Below are 7,929 nucleotides of genomic sequence, written 5' to 3'. Positions count from 1 at the left end.
AAAAAAATTATCAGGGGCCACAAGTTTGTTGAGGGATGAAAGGGAGAAAAAATTTGAGAGCCACATAAATTTAATATCTTATTTTTAAAAGATAAAGATTATATACACACATATGCACATATACTGTAGTGGTTGAAAATATTAATTCCAATATTAATTCAGTGTGTTAGAATTCTGTGATATGATTACTGCTAGCCATCTGTAGCTTTTTAAAATTAAATGGATTAAAATTAAATAAATTAAAAATTCACTTCCTTGTTTGCATTAACCAGATTTTTAAATGTTCAATAGCTACATATCATTCATTAGTGGCTACTACATTGGCAAGTGTAGATATAAAACATTTTCATCATTACAGGAAGTTTTATTGTACAGCATTGGGACAGATGAAAGGAAAAACGGAATGAGAAGAAAGAGGAAAAATGGAATATGGAGGGGTGAGAATCAGACAGTGATGTAGGTCATCGGAGAGAAAGAGAATGAGAAGGATTTAGAGTCAGATAGACTCACACACAACATGAAAACCACAGGTAGACCAACATAACTAGAGATTGTTATACTTAGACACAGAGTAAGAATTTCAGAAAGGCATTCTATTTTATAGAGGATCTGGGATTCTACAGATAAAGGTTTTTAAAACATGTTGCATATTGCAACTATAAGCAAGAATGTGTCTGTGATATTGTGGCCAGATGAAAATAAATTGAAAGTTTCTTTTGGCTCATAGATCACAGATAATCTACACCCAATCTATGCAGTGCCAGTCCAATTTGTTGGAAAGTTAAAAAAAAAAAAAGTCTTTTAGGTTGTTATTTTGTATATATAAAATAAAATGATTAGTTTATTTGCATTTTGTACCAGCAAGTTATTTTGGTGCCATTCAAAGAGTCATGAGGCTAGAAAGATCTGAGAGGATAGGTTTGAGTGTTAACTATATTCAGCCACTAATCTACCTTATACTGAAAAATCACAGGAAATTGGATCTTAATATCTTGTGTTTTATAATAATTCTAACATCAATTGTTCTGTTAAAAGTTATTCCTTTTATTTCTTTTTCTATAATATACATCTACTGCCTCTTGATCTTTTGCCTGGTGTCCATTGAGACAAAGGCAATTGTTTTTGTTGTTGTAGTCTGTATAATGCTTGTTTGAACTCTGAAGGACCCAATAGGGAATAATAACATTGATCATCGAAGGCTGGGCTTCCTTAGCTTTTCTTGTAATCTTTGCTGTACTCATTTAAGTAATATGACAGGTAAGGCCGACAGGTGTGGACCTTCTAACTTTTACGTCCAGTCCGCAGTTTTAAAGCCCTAGCTATTTTATTGTATTTATTTTTTTTTCCTGGCATGATTAGGCACTGAATAATTGGTTCATGATAATGCTCCCTCCTACCGCGATTCTGATATGTAAGTCAGAATGCAGGTTTATTAAGGTGCAGTTGGAGAAAAACCTGGCCTGAGACTCTGGGTTTGCTTAGAAAAACGCATGACAGTTCAGAAGGTTCCTTGGTGAATATAGAATCAGAACTGGATGTCCTCCAGGGACAGTCCTGTCAAGCCTTGGTAGCTTGATGAATTGTCTCTCTCGTCCCAAGAGATGTTTCTGTCTGAAGAGCCAGAACATTTCCAGTCTGAGCACCCTCATGCCCGAGTGGAGCTGGGGAGAGACAGACCCCGCTTCTCAGCTCTGATGACCACTGTCACTCGCCTTTCTTGTTGAATCGTCCTTCCCTTTCTCAGTAAGCATCTTTTTGTAACAGTTCACACTCGACAAGTGTATAGATCACTTCTAATTAATTACAGTTTAAGTTGACTACCTCCTAGTGACATTTAGGGAAGCATTATAAACTAATTTGGTAGTATATCTCCAGATCAACTTGCGATCAATTTCTGCTGAGGCAGTGGTTTGTTTTTTGTTTATGTTTTTGTTTTTTTGTTTTTTGACAGCTTTTCATTCATTCAGAATTTATTAATTACTATTCTTGCTAGGCATCAAGAGAAGCTTGTAGATCCTAAAGGTGCATAAAATTCTCCTGATTTTGCATAGCTTGCATTCCAGTTCAGAGGCAGATTCATAACAATAATGATGATGATTGTGACATTTTACTATTATTTCTTGAGTACCTACTGTAGTGTGCTTGACACTATCTCCGGCACTAAATAAACATGATCTCATTTAGATTTTATAACAACCACTGGAAGAAGATATTATTTCTGTTTTATGCAGGAGAAAACCAAGACTCAGAGCAGTCAGGTATTTGCCCAAGGTCACACAGCTAGAAAGGGATAGTGTGGTTTTGGATCCCAGTTATAGTGTCCCCACTCATGTTCATTTCACTGTATTGCATGCCACCCACCAGCCTGTAGTCCTCCAAATGTGAACTGTGCCAACTGATAGGGCAAGGGGAGTGTGGTTCTGCTGGAGGATCCCTGTCCATACTCATGGACATGTAGATGTAGATCATCTACATGGATCTGCTAAGGCTGAAAGCCCACTATACCCTCTCTGCACCTGTGGAGGGAGGAAGACACACTAGACTTGTGTTTGAAATTTGGATGAAGACAGCTGGAGTGAACACATTGAAATTATGGGTAATGGCAGTTTTCACGGATATATCAGAAACATGTGATGGGTTAAGTGACTTTAGAAAGCATCTGTGGGATCCTCAGAGGGACTGTATCTTTGTTGGGTGATAGAAACAGTACTAGGCATGAGGTTGCCTGCCACTGATGTGTTCATCCTGGCTGACCCCACCGTGGCCCCAGTTTTCTCATCTGAGTTGGGATAACTCTACCTTCTCCATTGTCTTATCTCCCGCAGATTTAATCTCTGAGACAAAGCAGTGGGAGTGGGCTTCCTGTCAAGTAACAGGACTGAGTGATGAGGGGAGCTCTTAGCTGAATGTAAAGCACATATCTTACCAGAGAAATCACTTATTTCCTCTGAGCCTCTGTTTCCTCATCAGTAAGTATTTGGTGCCTTCTTTATCTCTTTGGTAGTGATTCTTCATTGCTGCTTCCAAAAAGGGAATACTTTCTGCCCTTCCCTTGTTTTTAACATTTTTTAATTAAAAAAATTTTTTTAAAAGATTGTTTTTATTTACTAGAGAGAGACATAGCTAGAGAGAGCATGAGCAGGCAGGAAAGGCAGGGGGAGAGGAAGAAGCAGAGCCCCCGCTGAGTGGAGAGCCTGACTGCTCTCTGCTCAATCCCAGGAGCCTGGGATCATGACCTGAGCTGAAGGCAGATGCTTAACCAGCTGAGCCACCCAGGCACCCCTCCCTTGTTTTCTTCAAAGTGTCCTCTGCTATGCTTTCTAGTTCCTGGCTGCCTGTTGGCCATGTGCTGCCACAGTTGGGAAGTGAAGCAAATGGACACGGGCTGCTGCTGCTGCCGCCTCCAGGGCAAAATTCCACCATCTATAGGCAAGGTTGGGAAAGAACCAGATGGAGCTCCGCATTCTATACTCTTCTACCTTCTACTTCAGGTCTGCGGGAACAGGGGAAGAAGGAGGGATTCATCATCTGCAGAAACACCTGCCAGCCAGCACAGCTGGTGGCCCCTTGTCCTTGAGGAGCCACATATATCCTCAACATACGTACATGTAGGGACTGGAAACACCTCTTTCTTTCATTGTTCGCTGGCATGACTAGTGCCCTGCACTCAACAGCATAGCATTGGTGCTGTCTCACCATGCCCTCTGCTCTCTCACAAAAGAGATACATAAACAATAAGGACTCAGGGATTCAACTGTGTTACCCCTTACCATGCTTAGTGAGAACTTGTTGAAAACCCAGATGGGTTTGTACGTGGGGCCCAGAGTCTAGATTCAGGGAAACAGGAGTTCCCGTCCTCGCTTTGCCTTGTATTAGGTTGGAGACCTCTGCCATTTACATTTACTTGCCATTTACGTCCTTTCTTCCCACCTTAACTTCTTTTCTATAAGAAGAAAATTGTATTAAATTTTTGTTTCGTCTCATCCTGGTGAAGCTAGAGTTAGTAGGTGGGAAAGCACATTGCATATTCTAACACACTTAACAGGCAACACGGCAAATGAGAGCACGAATAGTCCTCTATCTGTTTCTGCTGACTAGGAACCAGTGCTGTAGGAAGGACGCCAAAGAAGATTTGCTTTTCTTTTCCTGGGCATGAACTAATTTCGGGGCTGACAATAGGAAAGGTCTATTTGGAAGAAATTTGTCTACCTTTGGGATTCTCTGGGAGCTTACTAATTTTAATAATCCCTTACATTTGGGAGGGAGCAAAGTGGTTAAGAGCACGGACCTTGGCACTAGACATCCTATGTTCAAATCTTGGCTCCTGTGTGGCCTTTGGCAAGTCTGATGACTGTTCCATGCCTCATTTTCTCTAGTTGTGAAATATGAGAATTATAGTAATAGCTCCTCATAGAGTAGTGGTAAGGATTAATTGAGTCGGTATGTGTAAATTACTTAGAAGGTGGCTTGGTACCTAGTAGTTTTTATTATTAATAGGCTTGGTACCTATTACATCGCTTGCACCTTTCCCAAGGATGTGTACGTATTGCATTTCATGTTCTTCTCATCACAGCAACCTTGAGCAGTAGCAGCCACATTTTCTAGGTCAGGCCATTGATTGTTCTACTCACTTTCTCAAGCTCAAGCAACTAATGAATGACAGTATGGCCGCATGCGTCCTGGGCTCTTTCAATATGCTTTGACTCTTGTTCCTTTAGATCCCGAAAGTGAGAAAAGGGCTGAGGATTCAAATGACAGTCAACCTGCTTTAACAGGTCATCATGGCAGACTCATCGCTTCGCTAAGAATTGAGGTTTTGGATTTGTGATCTGAATTTTAAGCAGACTTAGGGCTTTACTAAGTCATTAAATATAGGAACTTAACTTTTAGACTTGGCTTTCTTTTTAGCATTAAATGATGACATTGTCAACTTTTAAAGTAAAAAACAGTATTCTTTTCATTGTTTCAAGTTTGTACCCTATCTATTTCCATGATGCAGATTGCTATTGAAACACAAGACTCAAAAAGACACTTAAAGATTAAGAGAAAAGTTCATCTGACTCTGGGTGAAGCAGCCTTCTTTTTTCTGTAGAATCAGGGACAAATGTACATATTCATATGTAATTTTTATTTCACTCAAAATGAAGATAGGTTTTTTAGGTCCCTCAGGGAAAATGTGTATTTTTATGACTTAGATTGCCTACATTATTGAGTATGAGAATGTCAGTGACATAAATGGCACTGAGTTTTAGCCCTTAGAATGTTAATTTTTGGACATAGCAAAGTTCATCCTAAAATTGACTAAAAGGTGGGAATTTGAACACAGAAGTAGTATCTGCATGTGACTGAGGGGTGGGAGTCACTCACTTTTCATTTAGATAAGATGTGAGAGGTGTGACTTCCTCAGGCAGCAGGGCCCAGCTGGTCACTCTATGCGTCTGGCTGAAAGTTTCTTTTGTTTCCAAATGTGAGAGTAGAAGTTTGTGCATTATTTTACTTTAATTTTCTGACAAGAGAAAGTATATGCATTCACCTGAAGAGACCTTGTTATTATTCCAGAATCAAACCTAAGCAGACATTTATGGAATGAGAATTTATTTAAAGAACTGTGAGTAACACAGTGGACAGTATCTTCAATGACAGCCCGGTAAGAGACACTAAAACCCTTAAGCAGACAGTTCTTATTTCAACTTTTTATAGAGGCAGAAGGCAGAATATTAAATCCTAACTTAGTGAAGGCTCTTTTGTTTTCTTTTTCAGAGAAGGTGAGGAGAGTGAGCTAAACTAGTACCTAGTAACTCTGTTTGTTGACAACTTACCTTGAGCTACAGTGGAACTTAGGGAAACTAGGTGGCAGTCAGGGGGTGCCTGATGAGTAACGTGGGTGAGTGAGCCTGGGTGGCTTAAAAGAAAAAAAATTCACTCCCTGATAGTTATGGAAACAAGAAGCTTATGATCAAGATGGTGGCAAGTTTGATTTCTGGTGAGTGCTCTTCTCCTGACTTGTAGACAGCTGCCTCTTACCGTGTCCTCACGGGACCTTTCCTGCGATGCTCATGTAGAGATAAAGAGGTCTTTGGTATCTCTTCCATTTCTTTTAGAACATTGATCTTCTTGGATTAGGGCTCCACTTTCATGACCTCATTTAGCCTTAATTACTTCCCTAAATGCCCCCATCTCTTAATGATATCACATGGGGGGTTAGGGCTTCAACATATGAGTTTTAGGGAGATACGATTGAGTCAATTATTTTTACATTCATAGAATATATTTAGAATGATAAACAAATATTAATAACATCAGGGATGAGGAACTGGAATCCGCCAGACAACTGCATTCCTTCCTGGATAGTCCTTGGAGGAGCCACAATCACTTCTACATCGTCCGCGTTTGACAATCAGACTTGCCATCTCCCCTGGAGAGACCAGCCCTCTCCTTCACATGCAGTTGCTACAGGTCTACTCACTTGTACAGGCAATATTATTTTTCAGAAAGGAGTTTTGGATCTTTAAGTGCTGTGTAACTGCTTGCTTGAGACCCCAAAGTTCTGCCCCATATAACATGGAACATGAAAGAATACCGAACACTAAAATCAAAGGAATTGTGACTCACTGAATTAATCATCCAGATTCCATTTCATTTATCAATGAAGAAACAGGAATATTTATGCAGCATATTAAATCTTCAGCTTGAGTCTCCCCCTCCATGTAGGTAGAAAATTCATTTCTTGAACACAAGGAATTCCATTTTCCCTTCTCCCCATTCCTCCAACCCCTCCTTCCTCACATAGTCAAGCAAACAGCAGGGATGTTTACTACTGGCTTATGTATATCCTTTCTCTGGTTCATAGAATGGGAAATCCAACTGGGTAAGCAGCTTCTACTGCTGTGGAGGTGGAGTGGAGGGGGTGCTGGGGACAGCGACTATTACTGTACTGCATGCAAAATACTCTGAAACTCCTTCAGCTGCATTTCTCCAGATTTCACGCGAACCAGGAAACTATGGATGACAATTGCTTATCCATCCACAAACCTGGGTGGAGTTATGAAGAAGGATAGTCAGCTTTCCCAATGGCAGTGAAAATGATTTTTGTTTTTTTGACAAGTCTCAGCCAAGATAATTTGTTGCAATTCTAGCTGTTCCCTCTTTCTCTTCATCTTACTTATTTCTGCTCCCAGAGGTATCTTGCTGCTTCGCAAATGTTATTAAACATGGCAAGCACCACACTGGTCCTAGTTTTGAGTCTACCCTGTATAATCGGTTACTATAGGCATTTGAGAGGAGGCTAAGAGGTGCCGTTTATATAGACTCTGTCATAGGTTGTACTGAGCACCAGGTACAGCTCAAAGGGAAGTGCCCACTTGCTCTATAGCCAACACCACCATCCTCCCGAGAAGCTGCCTCCTGATTCTTAGGTCTAGATGGGCCCAGTGAAAATGAATAAGGACCTCCATTCTTAAATGAGAGTGAGTGTTTGGGTGATTAATTCTACGGTCCTCACTCTAGAAGCTCATGACACCCCACTTCCCCTTCAGGAAGATGACAGCCTCCTGTCTCCCCCATCATATGCAGTCACGTTGAAGGTCTGCTTCCTTCCTCCTCCTCTACTCTCTAGAGTTCTCTTGGGCTCTCCCTGTTCCCAGCCAGGTTCCACTCTTGGTTCCCATTGGTTTTGTCGGCGAGTGGAGGTTCAGTTTGAACCAGTTCCACTTTGGGAACTGGGGGAAAACCGGTGATACCGGAACAATACCTATAGTTTAGCTTATTAGCGTGTTAACTTCCTAGTTTTTATCATTGTACTGTGGTTATATGAAGTGCAAACATCAGGGAGGACAGGGTATAGAACATATGAGAACTCTTTTTACTATCATTGGAACTCTTTTCAGGTCAAATGTGTTCTTAAAAGATTTTGGGGGCACATGGATGACT

The sequence above is a fragment of the Mustela putorius genome, unplaced genomic scaffold, assembly GCF_011764305.1.
Source record: "Mustela putorius furo isolate JIRA1106 unplaced genomic scaffold, ASM1176430v1.1 tig00003834_pilon_pilon_pilon, whole genome shotgun sequence".
NCBI classification, from domain to species: domain Eukaryota; kingdom Metazoa; phylum Chordata; class Mammalia; order Carnivora; family Mustelidae; genus Mustela; species Mustela putorius.
The sequence above is the reverse complement of the archived record's forward strand: the minus strand, read 5'-3'. Positions refer to the sequence as shown.